Here is a 22,107-nt window from a genome sequence, read left to right on the forward strand (position 1 = left end):
GAGTGAGCCCGGTGCGCGGCAGCACGCGCGCCCTCGGGCAGGCCCGGCGCAGACCCGGTCCGAACCGCCCGGCCGCCGCTCCCCTCCGGGCCGCGGAGAGCGCGCCGTGCGCCGGCGCCGCCAGTTAGAGGGTAGCGGGGCCAGGGCCGGGCCGCCGCCACCCGCCCCGCCCGCCCCGCCCGCCGCCCGCTCCGCCGCAGTCCCCCGTCCCAGCCGCCGAGGGTGAGTAGCGGGGGCCGGGGGGGGGTGCCCGCGCCCCGACTCCCGTCCGCCCCGCCCCGCACGGCCCCGCCCCGCCTCGCCCGCCGCCCGCTCCGCCGCAGTCCCCCGTCCCAGCCGCCGAGGGTGAGTAGCGGGGGCCGGGGGGGGGTGCCCGCGCCCCGACTCCCGTCCGCCCCGCCCCGCACGGCCCCGCCCCGCCTCGCCCGCCGCCCGCTCCGCCGCAGTCCCCCGTCCCAGCCGCCGAGGGTGAGTAGCGGGGGGCCGGGGGGGGTGCCCGCGCCCCGACTCCCGTCCGCCCCGCCCCGCACGGCCCCTGGCCGCACTTTCCTGAGCCCCGTGAGGCCTCGGGCCGGGGAGTGGGGGAGTCGGGAGGACCCGGGCTGGCCGCCGAGGTTGGAGCCCCACTTTATGCAAAGGCCCAGCGCCCCGAAACCAAAGGGTGGGGTCGCGGGCAGCCGAAGCTGCGTCGAGTTCTTTGGGGGAGCTACTTCTTCGCAGGAACTAAGTTGTCTGTTGTTAGGGTGGTAGAAATCCCCCGCCCCCCGCCCCCAGCTTCTCTGGTGTGTGTTTATTTGCACAAAAGGAGGTCTGACACTGACTCTTGGGGCTCCGAAGGCGGAAGCCTGCGTTGCTGTGGACTCGCAGCCGCGCTGCGCGGGGTTTCGCTTTGCCCCCGCGTCTCCGCGCCGCCTTAAATGCAAATCCTGGGCCCGCCCTCAGATTGCGAGGGGACCCCTCAGTCCGGGCTGGGCTCTGCCCCTGGTAGTTTTGACGCCCGCTTGGCTGCTGAAAGCATCTTTTGATACACAGTGATTTGAGGACAGGTTAACAAAAATTAGTTGGGCTAACAGTGGATCGCAGAGCTTGGAACTCCGCTGCTTCAGCCCCCTCTGTTTGCAAAGGACGAGGTTAGGGTGACCAGCTCAAGGCCACTTAAATTTGCAGGCCATTGTACAGGTGAAGAGACCAAGGCCTAGAGAGGGCAGTGAGACTCATGGAGGGAGTTGTCAGCTGGAGAGAGGTTGACCTTGTCAAGCAGCTGGTTTTGCTGAGGTCCTACTGTGTGCTAGGCCTGACTCACCTGTGGGGTTCAGATCTGGGCCTACATGGACTGGACCCAGCCTCAAGGTCACCGGAGGCTCTGGCCTGCGTACACATGAGGCTCCAGGTGACGTTTCTAGAGGGTTGATCTAGTTCCTGACCAGGAAGAGTGGCTCAGGGGAGGTTGTTGGCTCATCCCTGCCTGGGGCTGGCTCACCCTGGGCCCCTTACTCAACCTCTCTGAATTGCTTTGAGCCCTGTGGTCCCTGAGACCATTTCCAGCCCAGATAGTTATCTGTCTTCTCAGCAAACACCTGCAGGGTGCCAGTACTGGGGTGCAAAGGTGACACACGGGCGCTGGCTGATGGGCGCTCTTGGACCAAGGATGAATGAGATGAGTGCACGTTCAAGGGCACATGTGCCCGCCCTGCCGTGAAATGGCCGATGGAGACAATCTCATTGGCCAGGTGGAGATCGTGAACTTTGTCCGGCGGTGCCAAGGAATGACAGCGGACTTTTAGGTGGGGGGACAGTTTTAAGCCTTATACAGACCACCTGGGTGGCTGTGCAGGGCAGGGGGTAGCAGCGGGGAGGTAGCTGCTAACCAGTACGCATTCCCTCGGTGAACAGCTGAGCCTGTGTCGTGGGCCAGGCTCAGAGCTATGCGGGCTTTATACAGCCAAGTGCCCCAGCAGGCCTTGCTGTGGGAGTGTGGGACTGAGGGCGAGGGTTTCAGGGACAAGCAGGCATGCAGAGGTGGAACCGGGGGGTGGCGAGAAAACCCGGGGGTGAGGGAGCAGCCCTCACCGATCAATGGGGCAGAGAGGTCAGGGTTGGCCTGGCTTACATCACTGGCAGTCAGGGGTGGTTTTGGCAAGAAGGGAGAAGACGGGCATGGGAGGAAGTGGGTTCAGAGACTGGAGTGGAGTCAGGGGGGTTGGTTTTAAGAAAAGGAGAGGCGGGGGTTCCTTCTACAGGGGAAGGGGCTGGTGGGTGAAGGGGGCAGGTGAGTATGGTGTGGAGGTCACTGAGCATGCGGTGGGGGGGGTGGAAGGAGGGAACCTGGGCAGGGGGTGTGGGGGGCACAGTGCTGGGGCTCCCGGATGGTGATGATGCCCATGGCCGGCTCTGCAGACAGGACTGCAAGGTGAGGCGTGGCGGGAGGGCCCTGCCACAGCTGGTGTTCTCTGCGGACAAGCAAGCTGTCCTGCCTGTCTTCTCGGGGGTCCACGCTGGCTTGGAAGGTCATCCCAAAAAGTGTCCTTCATGAGAGGTCCTTGTTGATCAAGCATGCAGCCTTTGAGGGCCCTGCTGAAAAGGACACCATTTATTTGACTACCTAAGCCCAATAACGCTGTGGCTTTCTAAACCGGGGGCAGGGCCACTAAATACCCAGTGGTCTCTGCTTCGTCTCTCTCTGTGTGGCCAGTCACTGCTTCTCAGAGCCTCAGGTTCCTTTTCTGTCCCCCGGGGCGGAGGAGACAGTGAAGTGACATCAGCTCGCAGAGGTGACTTGAGCCTGTGAGGGAAGTAACCTTTGGAGGTACTCTGACCCTACCCCTTCAGGCACAAATTGCGCCCGTTCCGGGTTTCTCAGAGGAGCCGCCACGCAGGGTGCCTTCCTGTCCCGGGATTTCGGAGGCACCGCTAAATGCTTGAAGGCACAAACGCTGCGCACCTTCCTGCCAGGTGGTGCTTACAAAGCTGCCTGCCCGGGAGAGCCGGTTTGGGCTTCTTCCTCTTTCTCCTCTTGCTCCTCTGGAGGAGTGACGGTCAGGGCCTCTACTGGAGCCCAGAAGGCTGCCCTGTCCCGTCCCCGGGGGCACCTGACTCCACATTCCCGGGACAGGCTCTGTGCTGCCAGGGGCGGCCGAGACGCAGGCTTTGCCGGCTGTGCCACTCTCCAGCCGCTGGCCTTGGGGGAAGCTCTTGGTGTCTTGGGGCCTTAGTTTTCCTATCCGTAACCTGGGTCTGACTTCTACCCTGCGGGCCTGGCAGGGCTGTGGGGACACTCTGAAGAGATAGGGAGAAAGTTGAAGGATTTCAAGAGGCTGCGTAAATTTGGGGGCAGGGAAGGCAGGACAGACAGCCAAAGTAATACCTCTGCAACCCAAGTAAGGAAATTCCTTCGGACCCAAGGGCAGCGACAGCCTCAGGTTCTGTCACCTTTATCAGGCCTTCGTTTCTCTGCCTGGTCCATCCCTGAGAGAACAAGGTCATTGAGGGTGTTGACACATCCCGCGCCCCGCCTCGGCCCAGATGGAATTTTCCACTTTGCTCCTTTTGCAAATATTAATCAAGGCCCTGGCCCGTCAACAGTGGACTCATTGTCTCGTGAAGAGCAAGCAGTTTCTGGGCTGCTTCCCAGGGCCCCAGCGGCCCACCTGCGCTGGGACATGGGGCCGTTGGGAGCACCTCTGCCCTGGGTAGCCCTCTGACCCCTCTGCTCTGCTGCTTGAGCTTTGCAGGGCCGAAGGTAATGTGTGCTTTGAGCCAGGGACAGGAAGCCACACGGAAGGCCCGCACCCCCGTGTTCCCCGCAGGGCCACACAGCGGCGGTCATCTGCTCTGCCGCAGTGAGGAGGGGCCGGGCTGGGGACGGCTCAGGACCCGGACTCCTGCCTGTCCCAGGAGGAAGGCCCGCGAGGTCCCGGCCCGTGTGCTGTGACCTCGAAGCCGGTCGGGACACGGGGGGTCGGGGACCGCTGTTCTCCCAGAGCCCCATCTGTCCATGGGGTGCTGAAGTCGGCCCCACAGCGCTCCGGGAGGGTTACCGGAGACGCTGGGTGCACAGAGCAGGGTTGGTGATCTACTTTTGACCAGTGATACATGAGTTCGTCTATTATCAGTGATCTTGTTATTGGCCGTGGTGGCACTCGACGGAGGAGGAAGCAGGGTGAGTGGAGCTATGCGGGGAGTAGGGCGAGGACAGGACCCCGGCCACACTGGGGATGTGACAAAGTCGCCACGTGCTTTGGCTTGGCACCTTTCATTTTCTGAAGGGTGTTTTTTTGGCTCTTACTTCCTTTTGCTGTCCCAACAAACCTACGAAAGAGGTGGCTCTGTTCCCATTTTATAGATGAGAAAACTGAGATCCAGAGGGGCTAAATAAACCACGAGTGGTGACCGCTTTGGGGCTGCAAGCCAAGGATCTTAACCAGCAGCTCCTTTCCTTTTTGGAAAGCCCATTATCTTACGAGAGCACCCAATAGACATAAAGCCACCGTGTGCAATTGCTCTTAAGAGTTTCTCAACTCTGACTTCCCGGTTCTGCACTTCCACGGCTGCGTGTGGGCTGGCGCCGGTGGCCGACGCTCCTGAATCCGGGCAAATCCGGGTGGGAGGTGGGTTTCAGACAGCATACCCACAGGGCCAGTGTCCCACCTGACAAGCAGGGACTTTCTTAACCGCCTCAGAAATCCAGCCGCTGTTCACATTCCCAGGATCTAAGTAAGATCCGTGCGTTATTCGCAAGATTTTGCTCCCTCTCCCTCTGTCTTGTTTATTTTTCGCTGGCGTCTGTTGTTGAAGAGATGTATGGCATTCCCCTTGTGGGGTTTCTGGGTGGCCTTTTCTGTGCTCCTCTGACTTGCTTCTGAATTGGTGGGTGGATCCACAAGTGTGAGCAGATTCGGGTTTGATTTTTTTGGCAAGGGTATTTCGTAGGTGTGGTGTCTCTCCTGACTGGATGGGGGGCCCCCCCAGATGTGGGGTGACTGTTGTCACCATCCTGGCCCGAGAGCACAGCGCCAGTTGTGAAGGCAGTACTTCCGGGGACAGGGCCAGCCTTGGGGCATCAAGGGCCTCCATGGTCACTGGGAGCCGAGCTTGTTGCTCGGCTCTGCTCAGGCTGTGGCTGGAGGGAGCAGGCTACATGGTCACTATTTAAAGGGGTTCACAGGTCCTTTCATGTGGATGGGCCCATTCTTTCACTCTGCCACCCCCTCTTGGTGGACAGTTAGGTTTTTGTCATTGCTTGCCAGCATAAACGACTGGGGGACAGACCTCTTCTGCTTGCTTTCTCATAGTCGTGAAGAGTCCTCTTCTGGTTAAAGGAAAGGTTTACACACTCCGCAGCTGTGTGCCCAAAGCAGAATCGCTGTCATTGGCCTTGCCCTGGTGGAGCTTCTCGAAGGTTGAAGCAGGTTTTGTGCCTCAAGCCCGGCAGAGACTGCCTGCTCCCTCCCCAGAGTTCTGTCATCTCTTCTTGGGTTACCAACGAAGGCCAGGACTTCGGTGGCCCAAAAAGTCTGACCCTAGCCCAGTACACTGCACAGGCCAGAAGCTGGAGTGGACACACACACACACACACAACACGTGTGCGTGCATGCCAAGAAATTGTGAAGAACCTGTTACAAGTGTTGTTCCAGAAAGTTTGGTCAGTTCTCCAGCTGTGTGACTTTGGAGACAGACTGTGTCCCAAGTGTGGGCCCTGCTGAGATGGGGCACAGTTATTCTGGGCACAGTTCTGTTGCAGTTTGACTCCACCAAAATTATCAAACTTGTTGTGCACTGGTCACGAGCTCACAATTACATGGAAATTTATCATTCTGCAAGAAATTCTGACCGTGAAACTTGGCAGATTATTCAATACACGTATTTACCTACTGATTTTAGAATTTGAAATGAGAATTGTTAGTTGCTGCCAAGTATGACGCTGACAAAAGCCTCTCGCAGTACTTCCTAGGGTGAGGTGGCTCCTGCATTCGTTGTCCCTCATTGATTGTCATCTGCGCTCGGCCCATCTGCGGTGTCCCTCACTGGAGTTGGAGGTGGGGGCCTGAACTGACCGAAGCCTCGCTTCGCAGACAGAAGTGCCACAGGGACCTGGTGGCCAGCGCCAAGCGGACTGGCCGGGTGGAAGGGGTGGCTCAGTGTGGCGGCCCTGCGCCCCAGGGAGACCAGTGTGGCACGAGGGTCTTCTCCCCTGGACCGGGGAGCAGAACAGATGGAAGTCTCCTCTTGCCCCTTCCTCTCCTGCTCAGAGCCCAGGAGTGGACAGACAGGGCCCTAAACAGAGCCAGGGTTGGTCCCAGGAAACAGGGCGAGTCAGGGGAATAGACACCCAGACTCAGAAGGAAGCCTCGGATGCCACCTGACCTGTGGTAGGACTCCCCACCCACCCCCTAACACACACACACTCCCTCAGGTGGACACACGAGCTGTCTCGGCTTTCTCTGGTTCCTTACCTCCGCCCCACCCCTCACTTTCCACGCGGCCAATGCCAGGGAACTCCTTCCCAGCCCAGGTAGCCCAGCAAAGTGGAAAGGGCTACTTCCCTGTCACTCCTGCCCCCTGAGGGTCAGTCTGCCCACCCACCTGGTCTGGAAGCCTGAGAGGGCACTGCACTAGGGATGAGGGGGTCCCTGCTCCCAAGGCTTTCCCTTTGGGCAGTGAGCCCTCCCTCTGCAACCCCTTATTCCCTTGCACACAGTGAGTGTGTTGTAGGACCTGTCACTTTGCAACACTGTGAGCCAGGAGCCTGAGTGACTCCTCTGCTCCGCCCCCCACCCTCCCCCCACCCCCTGCACCTGGCCCAAACCTGCCTTCTGAGGGGAGGAGGGAGCTGGTCCCCTCAGACGGGTCTCAGGAACAGGGAAATGTTGCTCTTGGGGAGGAGCGGCCTGGAGCCCGGGCACCCAGCCTGCCAGGAGAGAAGAGGAAAGCCCACCCCACCTCACCCCTGGCCATGGGGCAGAGAGCTAGACCATGTGCCTCCTGAGAAGGGAAGTGAAAGCGCCCTGCACTTTCCTGTCCCCATTATTCAGCAAATCTTGGGCCAAGGATTCTGGGAGAGCGAGGGAGCGGGACAGAGGCACCCTGAGGGACTTTCCCAGTTTCAACAGAGGTGGGCACCAGACAGACGGCCCCAGTTTAGTCTGCCCCTGCCCAGAGGCTGGAGGGATGCATGCCTAGTTGAAGGTCAGATCCAGAACTTTGAGAGCAATTAAAGGTCCCTCCATGGGGGGCATAGGGAGGGGGGTGTTGGAGGCAGAGCTGTGATAGGAGATGGAGTTTGGAGTGACTGGGGTCAAGGAGAATAAGTGACCTGCCGTCACCGCATGAATAAGGGACCTGACTTCACTTCTCCACAGTAGGCTTGGTGCCTCCTGGTAAAGGTGCCATGTTGCTTCCTAACCCTGTCGACTTTTATTATCAATTATTTCAGACCTTCAGTGGAGCTGTCAACCCTACTCAGAGGCAATATCCTGGGCTTCTTTATACTTTTCTCAATCATAGTTTTGAGTCCCTCAACAACATCCAGAATTGTATAAGATACGGGAGGTTTTTTTTTTTTTTATTATGGCAAAATGTACGTAACATAAAAATTAACCATTTTAACCATTTTTTTATAAAGATTTAATTTATTTATTTGACAGAGACACAGCAAGAGAGGGAACACAAGTGAGGGAGAGGGAGAAGCAGGCTTCCCACCGAGCAGGGAGCCCGATGCGGGGCTCGATCCCAGGACCCCGGGACCATGACCTGAGCCGAAGGCAGACGTTTAACGACTGAGCCACCCAGGCGCCCCCCATTTTAACCATTTTTAAGTGTACAATTCAGTAGCATTAAGTATATTCACAATGTTGTGCAACCATCACTACTCTCCATTTTCAAAATGTTCCGTCACCTCAAACAGAAGTTCTGTACCTGCAAAGCAGAACGGACATACCTCATTTTACTGCGCTTTGCTTTATTGTGCTTCACAGATCTGTTTCTCACAAATGGAAGTTTGAGGCAACCCTGCGTCAAGCAAGTCTGTTGTTGCCATTTTTCCAACAGCGTTTGCTCACCGCATATCTCTGTGTCACAGTTTGGTAATTCTCACAGTATTCCCAACTTTATTGTTAGTTATGGGGATCTGTGATCCGTGATCTTTGATGTTCCTGTTGTCATGGGTTTTGAAATACCATGAACCGAGCCTATGTGAGATGGGGAACTTAACCTATAAATGTTGTGTGTCCTGACTGCCCCACCAACCCACCACTCCCTTTCTCCCTCCCTCTCCTTGGGTCTTCTGAGTCCCTGAGACAAAACAATATGGAACTTAGGCCAATTAATGACCCTACAGTGGCCTCTGAAAGGAAGAGATCCACGTCTCTCAGTTTAAATCAAAAGCTAGAAATGATGAAGCTTAGAGAGGCATATTGAAAATTTAGGCCGAAAGCCAAGCCTCTTGAGCCAAATGTTAGCCAGGTTGTGAACGCAGAGGAAGTCCTTGAAGGAAATTAAAAGTGCTACTTTAGTGAACACTCAAACGATAAGAAAGTGAAACAGGCTTATTGCTGCTATGGAGAAAGTCTGAGTGGTCTGGAGAGATCAGACCAGCCACCGCATTCCCTTAAGCCAAAGCCTCATCCAGAGCAAGGCCCGAACTCTCTTCAATTCTGTGAAGGCTGGGAGAGGTGGGGAAGCTGCAGGAGAAAAGTCTGAAGCGAGCAGAGGTGGGTTCATGAGGTGGAAGGGAAGAACATAAAAGTACAAGGTAATGCAGCAAGCGCTGATGTAGAAGCTGCAGCAATTATCTGGAAAGATCTAGCTCAGCTTGGGGCGCCTGGGTGGCTCGGTCGGTTAAGCAACTGCCTTTGGCTTGGGTCATGATCCCAGGGTCCTGGGATCAAGTCCCACATCAGGCTCCCTGCTCCGAGGGAAGCCTGCTTCTCCCTCTCCCACTCCCCCTGCTTGTGTTCCCTCTCACACTGTGTCTCTCACTGTCACGTAAATAAATAAAATCTTAAAAAAAAAAAAAGGTGGCTACACTAAACAAAAGATTTTCAGTGTAGATGTAACTGCCTTCTATTGGAAGAAGATGCCATTTAGGGCTTTCATAGCTGGAGAAGAGAAGTCAAGGCCTGGCTTCTATGCTTCAAAGGACAAGCTGATTCTCTGTTTAAGGGTGAATGTAGCTGGTCTTTAAGGGCTCATTTACCATTTGGAAAGTCCTAGGGCCCTGAAGAATTATGCTATCTCTACTCTGTAAGTGATCAACAAAGCCTGGCTGACAGCTCATCTCTTTACAACGTGGTTCACTGAATATTTTAAGCCCACTATTGAGACCTATTGCTCAGAAAAGAAGATTCCTTTCCAAATATGACTGCTCATTAACAAAGCCCCTGGTCACCCAGGAGTTCTCATGGAGAGAGACAACAAGATTCATGTTGTTGCCCCCCCTGCCAACACAACGTCCATTCTTCAGCCCACGGTTCGTGGAGTAATTTCAACTGTCGAGTCTTATTATTTAAGAACCATGCTTCGTAAGACTAGCTGCCACAGACAGTGATTCGTCTGATGGATCTGGGCAAAGTCCATTAAAAACCCTCTGAAAAAAAAAAAAAGAAAAAAAAAACCCTCTGGAAAGGATTCACCGCCTAGATACCATTAAGAACATGTGTGATTCTTGAGACAATAGGCTTTATCAACATGGACAGGAGTTTGGAAGAAGCGGATTCCCGCCCTCCCGGAGGACTTTGAGGGGTTCAAGACTTCCGTGGAGGAAGTGACTGCAGATGTGGTGGAAACAGCAGGAGAACCAGAATCAGATGTGGGGCCGGAAGATGGGACAGCGTTGTTGCAATCTCATGGTAAAACTTGAACGGATGAGGAGTTGCTTCTCAGGGGGTAGGCAAAGAACGTGGTTTCTTGAGCTGGAATCTGTTCCAGGTGAGGATGCTGTGATGATTTTTGAAATGACGACAAAGGAGTTAGAATAGCAGATCAACTGAGTTGATAAAGCAGCAGTGGGGTTTGAGAAGATCGACTCCAGTTTTCAAAGAGGTTCTACTGTGGGTAAAACGCCAACCGAGGCATCGCATGCTACGCATTGCATTTGTGAAAGCAAGAGTCACTTGGTGCGGCAGACTTCTCTTAAGTCTTCTTAAGTCTTGTCCTACTTAAGAAATCGCCACAGTCGCCCCAGCCTTCAGCACCCACTGCCCTGATCAGTCAGCGGCCATCGACATGGAGGCAGGGCCCTCCATCAGCTGAAAGATTAGGACTCTCTATAAGCTCAGATGACTGTTAGCAGTTTTTAGTAAAAAATATATATATATATTTTTAAATTAAGGTATATACATTGGTTCTTTTAGGCATAATGCTATTGCACACTCTATAGACCACAGTATAGGGTCAACACAACTTTTACACGCACTGGGAAACCACAAACTTCATTTGACTCACTTTGTTGTGATGTTTGTTTTATTGCATTGATCTGGAACCAAACCTGCCATATCTCAGAGGCGTGCCTGGAACTCCCCATATCCTCTCCCCGCCAGCCCCAGGTCACCTCGAATCTACTTTCCGTCTCTTCGAATTTCTCTCATATAAATGGAACCATGCAGCAGTTGTCCTTTTGTGACTCACTGACTTCACTTCACATAGTGTTTTCAAGATTCATCCATGTTGTAGCATGTATGAGAATTCTGTTCTTATTTGAGGCTGAATAATACTCTGTTGCATGGATATACCACACCCTGCTCCTTTAGTCACCTCTTGATGGCCATTTGTGTTCTTTCTACCTTTCTGCTATTAGGAATGATTCTGCTGGAAACACCGGAGTACAAGTATCTGGGACCCTGCTTTCAGTTCTTTTGGGTATATATCTAGGAGTGGAACTCCCAGATCGTATGGTAATTCTATGTTTAACTTTTTGAGGACCCGCCCAACTTTTTTTTTTTTGCAGTGACTGTGTCATTTTATGCTCCATCCAGCGGTGCACAGGAGTTCCAGTTTCTCTACATCCTTGTCAACACTCGTTTTTTTCCTTTCTTTAAACTTTATTTCAGACATCCTAATTCTAGATTTATTCCTATTTTCTGTTTCTTCATGATTCAGTTTAGGGAGATGGTATATTTCTGGGAATTTGTTGGGAATTTTCATCTAGGTTATCTACTTTGTTGGCATACAGTTATTCATAGTGCTCTCTTATAATCCTTTTTATTTCTGTAAAACAGTAGAGATGTCCCCGCTTTCATATCTGATTTTACTAATTTGTGTCTTCTCTCTTTTTTCTTATCTCATCTACTTAAAGGCTTGTCTTTGTTTTTGAAGAACCAACTTTTGGCTTGATTTTCTCTATTGTTTTTTTGTTCCTTATTTCATTTATCTCTGTTCTAATCTATTATTTCCTTCCTTCTGATAGCTCTGGATTTAGTTTGCTCTTCTTTTTCTAGTACCTTAAGATGTAAAGTTAGGGGTTTGTTTGTTTGTTTTTTTGAGATCTTTCTTCTTTTTTAATGTATGCATTTACAACTAAAAATTTCCCTCTTAGCACCGCTTTTGCTCCATCTCATAAATTTTGGCGTATTGTTTTCATTTTCATTTGTAGTAACATCCCTTGTGATGTCTTCTTTGACAAATTGGTTGTTTAAGAGTGTGTTGTTTAATTTCCACATATTTGTAAATTTTCTAGTTTTCCTTTTGATAGTGATTTCTATTTTCATTCCATTATGATTAGAAAAGATACTTTGTATAATTTCAATCTTTTTAAAAATTTATTAAGATTTGTGGCCTAATATATGTCTGTTCTGGAAGAATGTTCCATGTGTACTTGAGAAGAATGTCTGTTCTGCTGTTTGGTGGAGTGTTCTGTAGAGGTCTACTATTGGGATTGTAGTGTTAATCAAGTCATTTATTGCCTATTGATCTATCTGGTTATTCTGTCCATCATTGAAATCTGAGTATAGAAGTCTCCACTTCCTGTAGAATTATCTGTTAATCCCTTCAAATCTGTTAATGTTTGCTTCATATATTTTGGGGCTCTGATGTTGGGTACACATAGGAATTACATGTTCTAAAACTGTATTTATATAAAGATTTTATTTAGGTCATACCAGGCATAGTTTGCCTTTTATATTTGAATATATTTCTAGGATTCATTTGTGTTGATGTGAAGTTTTGTGTCCCTTCATTTTCACTGTTCTGTGGAGTTTCTTTGTATGAATTGACTACAACTTTCTATGGCCTTGGTATTTCCATATACGTGTTGAAGTCAGCATGTCAATTTCTAAAAAAAAAAAAAAAAAAATCCTGCTGAGATTTGATTGGCATTGCAGCTTATCTATAAATCAATTTAGAGAGTATTGACATCATAACAAAGTTAGGTCTTCCTGTTCATGCTCTCTCTTTCTATTTATTTAGGTTATCTTTAATTTTTTCAACAGTTTTATAGTTTTCATTGTATAAGTCTTGCACGTATTTTGTTAAATTTACTCCTAAATATTTCATATTTCTTGATGCTCTTGAAAATGGTATTGTTTTATTTTGTGGTTGCCCCACAGAAGATGGGATCAACCCTACCCTACCACCACCCAGAATTTGAATGTTGAGACTGATGACACCACACATATATCAAGAGGCTATGAAAAGGCTTATTTCTCCATAATGGGGTTTTCAGGGGAGAATAGTGCTGACACACAAGTTGGTCTGGGATAGCTTGAGTGAAGGGAAGGGTAAATGGCTCTGGTTTTTATTATGGTTAGGGAGTGGGACCAAGGTGGAGATTCCTATATATGGGTTCGAGTTGCAGGATTTGACCTACTCCCCACCTGCTCCCCCCCAACAGGGCAGGAATGCCAGGGCTTTCTTACTGACTTGCCCAGATAGAGGGCGAGAGGGAGGGATGGAGCTTAAAGCTGTCAGTGGTCAAGCATCAAAAATAAACTCAGTCTTTATTACATTTTTTACATTTAAATTGCCCAGTTGTTAATAGCATATAAAAATACAGTTGCCTTTGTATGTTGACCTTGTATCCTGTGACCTTGCTAAATTCACTTATATTCCAGTCGCTTTTGTAAATTCCTTGGGGATTTCTATGTAGATGATCATGTTATCTGTAAATAAGGACATTTATAATTCTTTCTAATCTGTATGCCTTTTACTTTTATAATAATTAACCTTAAAATTCTGGTTAGAACCTTCACACAATGTTGAATAAACAGTGGTGAGAGTGAATATCCTTGCCTCGTTCCTGACCTCAGGGGGAAAGCTTTTAGCCTTTGACCATTAGTACAAAGCTAGCTGTAGGTATTTCATAGATGCTCTTTATCAGGGAGTTCTCTTTCATTCCTTGAGTACACAGAGATTTTATGGATGGAATATGGAGTATCGCCAAATGCTTTCTGCAATAGGATGATCACATGGTTTTTCTTTTTTTGGTTTCTTAATATGATGAAATACATTGATTTGTTTTCTACTGTTGAGCCAACTTTGCATCACTGGATTCAACTCTAGTTGGTTATAGTGTATGTTGCTGGATTTGATTTGCTAAAATTTTGTTAAGGATTTTTGCATCTCAGTTCACGATGGATATTGGTCTGTAGTCTTTTTGTGATGGCTTTGTTTGGTTTTGGTAACAGGTTAATGCTGGCGTTATAAAAATAAGTGGGAAACTGTTCTCTGTTTTTCTATAGAATTGGTATTATTCCATCTTGGATGTTTCTTAGATTTTACCAATGAAGTCCAAAGTTTTCTTTGTGAGAAGAGTTTAGATAATGAATTCAATCTCTTTAATAGATATGTGTAGCTATTTAGGTAACATAGTTCTTGAGTCAGCTTTGAGAATCTTTCAATTATCGCATTTTTTGGCACCAAGTTTCTATGTTATCCTTCTACTGCCTTTTAATTGTCTATAGAATAGGTAATGATACCTCCTCTGTCAGTGCCGATGTTGGTAATTTGTGTTCCTTCTCTTTTCTTTGGGTAGAGGTTTATTATTTTATTGTTTTAAAGAACCAAATTTTGGTTTTATTTTTTCTACTTTTAAATTTGTTTTCAGTTTTATTTATTTCTGTTGTTATGTTTATTACTTATGATTACTGTGGGATTGATTTTCTTTTTTCTGATTTTTTAAAGGTAAAAGTATAGGTTGGAGATCTGACCTTTCTAATATAAGCATTGTAATGCCATATATTTCCTCAAAGCACTGCTTCACCTGAATTCCACACATTTTGGTCTCTTGTGTTTTCATTTTCATTCAGTTCAGACATATGCTAATTTTAATTTCTCTTGTCATCTCTTCTTTAACTCATGGGTTATATAGAAGTGTGTTGCTTAATTTCTTATGGATTTTTCAGATACATATTTTTTATTTATTTCTAAATCAACTCTTTTGTGGACAGAGAACATACTTTGTATCATTTCAGCCCTTTTACATTTGTTGAGATTTTTATTATGGCCCAGAATTAGGTCTTCCTTAGTGAAGTATACTTGCAAAGAACATGTATTCTGCTGTTGTTTGGGTGTTCAATAATAAGTGTTAATTAGGTCAATTAGTTCATAATATTGTTAAGTTTTCTGTATTCTTACTGATTTTTTGCCTAAATGTTTTATCTCTTACTGAGAAGGGGGAGTGATGAAGTCTCCAAGTGTGATTATTTATTCATTTCTCCTTTCAGTTCTATCAATTTTTGCTTCATGATTTTGAAGCTCTACTAGGCATATACACATTTAGAATTATTTTGTCTTTATGATAAATTGGCCCCTTTGTCATCTTGAAATGTCCTCTTAACCTTAGTAATATTCTTTGTACTGAAGTCTACATTGTCTGATATTAATATAGCCACTCTAATTCTGTTTTTGTATACTGTTTTGATATGCTGTTTATGTGGTACATCTTTTTTTTTCCATTTTTTATTATGTCTTTATATTGAAAGTAGTTTTTTTTGTGTAGACAGCATATATTTGAGTTTTCCTATCTCTTTTTATTTTCTTTTACTACCTCCTTTGATTATTTTATATTTTACCTCCACTATTGACTTACTAGCTGGAATTCATGTTTGATTTATTTAGTTTTTAATGATTGTGATAAGGTTTACAATATATATCTTTCATTTATCACAGTATACCAAATAATAGTGAACCACTTTGTGTATGGTATAAAAACCTTATAAAAGTATACTTCTGTTTCTCCCCATCCTATTCTTTGTGCTGTTATTGTTATGCACATTTTAATGCCACATATATTATAAACCCTATTGTATATTTTACTAGTTTAGCTTTAGATAGTCTATTATATTCTGAAGAGATTAAAAATAACGGGAGTCTGGTTTTTTGTTTCTTTTTTCTTTGTTCATTTGTTTTGTTTCTTAAATTCCACATATGAGTGAAATCATATGGTATCTGTTTTTCTCAGGCTTATTTCACTTAGCATTCTACCCTCTAGATTCCTCCATGTTGTTGCCAATGGCAAAATTCATTCTTTTTTATGGCTGAGTAATATTCCATTTTATATGTTAGAAGGGAGGTGGGTGGGGGGATGGGTGAAAAAGTTAAAGGGGATTAAGAGTACACTTATCTTTTTTTTAAGGAAGGTTTTTATTATAAAAATTCTTTATAACTGCTGTAAACTAGATTCTCCGTAGGATTACATTTCATTTCTTTCTTTTTTGTTATGTTATGTTAATCACCATACATTACATCATTAGTTTTTGATGTAGTGATCCATGATTCATTGTTTGCCTATAACACCCAGTGCTCCATGCAGTACATGCCCTCCTTAATACCCATCACCGGGCTCATTTCTTTAATTTTTTTTTTTTTTTTTGCTTTTTCAAGTTTTTATTTAAATTCTAGTTAGCTTATAGTGTATAGGAGTTGAATTTAGTGATTCATCACTTACATATAACACCCAGTGTTCATCATAACAAATGACCTCCTTAATACCCATCACCCATTTAGCCCATCCCCTACTCCCCTCCTTCCATCAACCCTCAGTTCTCTATTGTTAAGAGTAAGAGTACACTTATCTTGGTGAGCACTGAGAAATGTATAGAATTGTTGAATCATTATATTGTACACCTGAAACTAACATAACACTGTATGTTAATTATGTTTGAGTAAAAATATAGTTCCTAGCTTAAAAAATAGAAATAGAAACAAGGGGGAAAAAGTGTATTGTATTTACCCACTGTGGTAGGCTTAACAATTGCCTTCCATGATATCCATGTTCTAACTCTGGAGTCTGTGAATATGTTACCTTATGTGGCAACATGGACTTTGCAGATGAGATAAACAATCTTGAGATGGAGAGATGATCCTGGATTATCCAGGAGGTCCCAATGATGTAATCACAAGTGTCCTAATAAGGGGGAGATACAAGTACAGAAGTAGAAGATGTGACAACAGAAGCAAGAGGCTAAGGAATACCGGTGACGCTCAGAATCTAGAAAAGGCAAGGAAATGGCTTCTCCTCTAGAGATCTTCTAGAAGGAACTAGCCCTGCTGATACCTTGACTTTAGCCCAGTGAAACTGTTTTCAAATTGTTGGCCTCCAGAACTGTAAGAATAATTTGTGTTGTTTTAAGTCACCAAGTTTATGGTCATTTGTTACCAAGGTCATAAGAAACTCATACACCCACATTTTTACCATTTCCATTGCTCTTCATTGAAATTTCTAGCTGGTGTCATACTTCTTTTGCCTGAAGAACTTCCTTTAGCATATCTTGCAGTGCAGATCCACTGGCAATATATTTGCTCAGCTTTTGTTTCTCTGAAGATGTTTTTCTCCTTCATATTTGAAAGATAGATTCACTGGATATAGTGAGTTGTAAGTTTACTGGGGTTGTCCCCCCATTTCTCTATTTTATAGCTGTCACTCCATTATCTTCTAGATTGCATGTTTTTTGATGAGAAGTTTGTTGTCACTCTTATATTTATTCCTCTGTGCATGTTTCTTTTTTGGCTAGCTGTCTTGATGATTTTTTCTTGGGATTTCAGCAATTTGACTATTATGTACTTAGATGTGTTTTTTTTTTTTTTTTTTTTTATTCTGCATTGGATGTTCTAAGCTTCTTGGATCCTGGGATATTTTGTCTTATATTAATTTTGGAAAAGTCTCAGCACTGATCTCTTTAAATATATTTTCTCCTTTGTTTTCTCTTTGTCCTTCTCTCTCTCTCCCTTTCTTCCTCTCACCACCCCCCCCCCCCCACCGCCTTTCCCTTCTCCTTTTTCCTTTTATACCTCTCCTACTGGGATTCCAATTATCTTAACTCTAGATAGTTTGATACCATCTCGTGGCTCTTAGCTGTTCTGTCTCTATTCCTCTCTCTTTTACTCTTTCTCCATTTTATATTATTTCCATTTGGATAATTCCTATTAACCTAATTGCATTTTCACTTATTCTCTTCTCTGCTGTAACCAAATTATTCATATCTGATAAATTTTTTTACCTTTTAAATTTTTTATTTTTATTTTTTATTGGGGTTTAATCTGACAACTGTACCTTTTTTATTTTCTTTCTTTCTTTTTTTTTTTAAATTTTATTATGTTAGTCACCATACAATACATCATTAGTTTTTGATATGGTGATCCACGATCCATTGTTTTCATGATAATTTTTTCAAAATTTTATTTGACAGAGAGAGAGAGTACAAGTAGGCAGAGCAGTAAGCAGAGGGACAGGAAGAAGCAGGCTCCCCTCTGAGCAAGGAGCCCGATGCTGGGCTTGATCCCAGGACCCTGGGATCACGACCTGAGCCAAAGGCAGACGCTTAACGATTGAGCCACCCAGGTGCCCCTCTGATAACTTTTTTATCTTGAGCATTTCTGTTTGTCCCTTTTTTAAGTTTGCAATTTTTGCTGCAATCGCCTATCTGTTCAACATGTTGTCCACCATTTCAACTAAATCTTGTAAAATGTGACACTTGGTTATTTTGAAGTCTTTGACAGTTCTGACATCTGGATGGGTCCTCCCTTGGTCTGGTTCTGTTGACTACTTTATCTCTTAATAATGAGTCATTTCTTTTTTGTGTTCTTTTATGCCTCAATATTTATTATTTTTAATTTTAGTTGTAAGTATACAATATTATATTAGTTTCAGGTTTACAGTATAGTGATTGAAGAATTAAATCATTACAAAATGCTCACCGTGGTTTTCAGTGTAGTTACCATCTGTCACCATACAATGTTACTGCAGTATTATTGACTGTATTTCTTATGCTGTACTTTTTTCTTATGGTTTTAGGTCTTACTTTAGGTCTCTAATCCATTTTGAGTTTATTTTTGTGTATGGTGTAAGAAAGTGGCCCAGTTTCATTCTTTTCAACATAGCTGCCCCATTTTCCCAACACTATTTATTAAAGAGACTGTCTTTTTTTGTATATTGGATATTCTTGCCTCCTTTGTCATAGATTAATTGACCATAAACATGGGTTTATTTCTGGGCTGTCTATTCTGTTCCATTGATCTATGTGTCTGTTTTTGTGCCAGTGCCATACTGTTGTGATTACTATGGCTTTGTAGTATAGTTTGAAATCTGGGCGCAGGATACCTCCAGCTTTGTTCCTCTTTCTCAAGACTGCTTTGACTATTCAGGATCTTTTGGGTTCCCATACAAATTTGAGGATTATTTGTTCTAGTTCTGTAAAAAATGCTATTGTTACTTTGATAGGGATTGCACTGTATCTGTAGATTGCTTTGGGACGTATGAACATTTTAAGGATATTAGTTCTTGAAACCCATGACCTTGGTATATCTTTCCATTTCTTTGTGTCATCTCCAGTTTCTTTCATTGAGATCTTATAGTTCAGAGTACAGGTCTTTGAGCTCCTTGGTTAAATTTATTTCTAGGTATCTTTTTCTTTTTGATGCAATTGTAAATGGGATTGTTTTCTTAATTTCTCTTTCTTCCAGTTCATCATTAGTGTATAGAAACTCAACAGCATTCTATATAGTAATTTTTGTATCCTGCAACTTTACTGAATTCATTTATTAGTTCTAATAGGGTTTTTTTTTTTTTTAATCTTTAGGGTTTTCTATATATAGTATCATGCCATCTGCAAATAATGACAGTTTTACTTTTTCTTTACCAATTTGGATGCCTTTCATTTCTTTTTCTTATCTGATTGCTGCGGCTAGGACTTCTGGTACTATATTTAATAAAAGTGGTAAGAGTGGACATCTTTCTCTTGTTTCTGATCTTAGAGGAACAGCTTTCAGCTTTTTACCATTGGCTGTTGGCTATTTCACCCATTAGCTGTGGGTGTGTCATATATGGCCATTATTATCTTGACATATGTTCCCTCTCTACCCACTTTGTTGAGAGTTTTTTTTTTTTATCATGAATAGATGTTGAATTTTGTTAAATGTTTTTTTCTGCATCTTTTGAGATGATATGATTTTTATCCTTCATTTTGTTAACATGGTATATCAGATTAATTGATTTGTAAATATTGAACCATCCTTACATCCCTGGGATATATCCCACTTGATTATGGTGAATGATCCTTTTAATGTATTGTTTGAAAATTGGGTTTGCTAATATGTTGTTGAGGATTTTTGGATCTATGTTCATCAGGGATATTGGTCTATAATTTTCTTATAGTATCTTTGTCTGGTTTTGGTATCAGGGTAATGCTGGCCTCATAGAATGATTTTGGAAGCATTCCTTTCTCTTCTGTTTTTTGGAATAGTTTGAGAAGGATAAGTATTAACTCTTCTTGATAGAATTCACCTGTGAAAATATCTAGTCCTGGACTTTTGTGTGTTGAGAGTTTTGTCATTACTGATTGAATTTCATTACTGGTAATAGGTCTGTTCAGATTTTTTATCCCTTCCTAATTCAGTCTTGGAAAATTGTATGTTTCTAGGAATTTATCCACTTCTGGGTATTTCAATTTGTTGGTGTATAATTTTTCAGAGTAGTCTCATAATCCTTTGTATTTCTGTGGTGTTGCTTGTAATTTCTCTTTCATTTGTGATTTTATTTGAGTTTTTATTTTTTCTTGATGAATTTGACTAGCAGTTTATCAATTTTGTTTATCTTTTCAAAGAACCAGCTCTTTGTTTCATTGATCTTTTCTGTTGTTTTTTTTTTTTAGTCTTTATTTTATTTATTTATGCTCTGATATTTATTAATTCCTTCCTTCTACAGACTTTGGGCTTCTTTTTCTAGTTAGATTGTTTATTTGAGATTTTTTTCTTGTTTCTTGAGGTAGGACTGCATTGCTATAAACTTTCCTCTTAGAACTGCTTTTGCTAAGTCCCAAAGATTTTGAACCATTGTTGTCCATTTTCATTTGTCTCTGGGTATTTTTTTAATTTCCTCTTTTATTTCTTCATTGACCTATTGGTTGTTTAGTAGCATGTTATTTAGCCTCCACATGTTTGTCTTTTCTCCAGTTTTTTTTCTTGTAATTGATTTCTAGTTTCATACCATCATGGTTGGAAAAGATGCTTGATAGGATTTTAATCTTCTTTAATTTACTGAAACTTAATTTGTGGCCTAACGTGAGAACTATCTTGGAGAACATTCCATGTGCACCTGAAAAGAATGTTTATTCTGTTATTTTTGGATGGGATGTTCTATATATATATCTGCTAAGTCTCTCTGGTCTAATGTGCCACTCAAAACCACTGTTTCCTTATTGATTTTTTGCATGGATGATCTATCCATTGATGTAAATGGGATTTTAAAGTATTCTACTATTACTGCATTACTATCAATTTCTTCCTTTATGCTTAGATATTGTTATATTCTCTTGCTGGATCAATCCCTTTATCATTATGTAATGCTTTCTCTTGTTACAGTCTTTGTTTTAAAGTTTATTTTGTCATTATATATTATTTGTCATTATATAAGTATTGCTGCCCCAGCTTTTTCTTTTTCCTTTTCTTTTTTCTTCTTCCATTCTCATGAAATATCTTTTTCAACCCATTCACTTTCAGTCTGCATGTGTCTTTAGGTCTGAAGTGAGTCTTTTGTAGATAGCATATAGATGGGTCTTATACTTTTTATCCATTCAGTCATCCTGTACCTTTTGAATGAGGCATTTATCCATTTACATTTAAAGTAATTATTGATAGGTGTGCACTCATTTCCACTTTGTAAATTGTTTTCTGGTTGTTTTGGTAGTTCTTCTCTATTCCTTTCTTCTCTTTCTCTCGTGCCTTCTGATCTGATGACTTTTTTTTTAGTGTTATGCTTAGATGCCTTTGTGCTTATTTTTGTGTACTTATACGTTTTCGGTTTGTGGTTACTGTAAGGCTTATATATAACATCCTATGTATGTAACAATCTATATTAAGTTGGTGGTCACTTAAGTTTGACCATATTCTGAAATTACTACATTTTTATTCCCCTCCATGTTTTAATGTATATGACATCATATTTTATACCTTTTTATTTTCTGTGTCCCTTAACCAATTTTTGTAGATATAATTAATTTTATTACTTTTGTCTTTTACCTTCATACTAGCTTTATAAGTGATTAATCTACTACCTTTCTATGTTTGCTTTTACCAGTGATATTGTTTCCTTTCATAGTTTTCCTCTAGTTATGATCTTTTATTTTCCTTTTAAAGAGATCCCTTTAACATTTCTTATAAGGTTGGCTTAGTGGTGATGGACGTTTTCAACTTTTATTTGTCTGAGAGACTATCTCTCCTTTAATTCTGAACAATAACCTTGCTGGATAGAGTATTCTTGGTTGTAGGTTTTTTCCTTTCAGCACTTCGAATGTATCATGTCACTCTCTTCTTCCTGCAAAGTTTCTGCTGAAAAATCTGGTAATAGCTTTATGAGGGTTTTCCTTATATGTAACTATTTGCTTTTCTCTTCCTGCTTTTACAATTCTCTTTAATCTTTGCCATTTTAATTATTACGTGGCTTGGTGTGGATGTCCTGGGTCCATCTTGTAAGGGGCTTTTTGTGCTTCCTGGACCTGGATGTCTTATTTTCTTCCCCAGGTTAGGGAAATTTTCAGCTATTATTTCTTCAAATAAGTTTTCTGCCCCATTCTCTCTTCTCTTTTTGGGACCCCTTTAATGTGAATGTTAGTACACTTGATGTAGTCTCAGAGGTTCTTTAATCTATCCTCATTTTTAAAATTTTCTTTTTGCTGTTCAGCT

At 43.9% G+C, this 22,107-nt stretch overlaps 1 protein-coding gene across 2 annotated transcripts in view; it reads left to right on the forward strand.

Moving 5' to 3' along the window:
* The first annotated feature begins 80 nt into the window (after positions 1-80).
* The window catches only part of CHDH (choline dehydrogenase), a 34,816-nt gene continuing 12,789 nt past the window's right edge, over positions 81-22,107 (forward strand). The window contains exon 1 of one of the 2 annotated variants that reach the window (XM_054504688.2): positions 81-222. The gene's annotated coding sequence lies outside the window, so the exon portion shown is untranslated. Of the gene's footprint in view, positions 223-310; positions 469-22,107 lie in introns of those variants that run through there. The other variant, XM_045862172.3, reaches the window with a different exon arrangement.

Source organism: Mirounga angustirostris, unplaced genomic scaffold (assembly GCF_029215605.1).
Source record: "Mirounga angustirostris isolate CCGP_5_RB_7025 unplaced genomic scaffold, mMirAng1.0.hap1 SCAF_1, whole genome shotgun sequence".
Taxonomy (NCBI): domain Eukaryota; kingdom Metazoa; phylum Chordata; class Mammalia; order Carnivora; family Phocidae; genus Mirounga; species Mirounga angustirostris.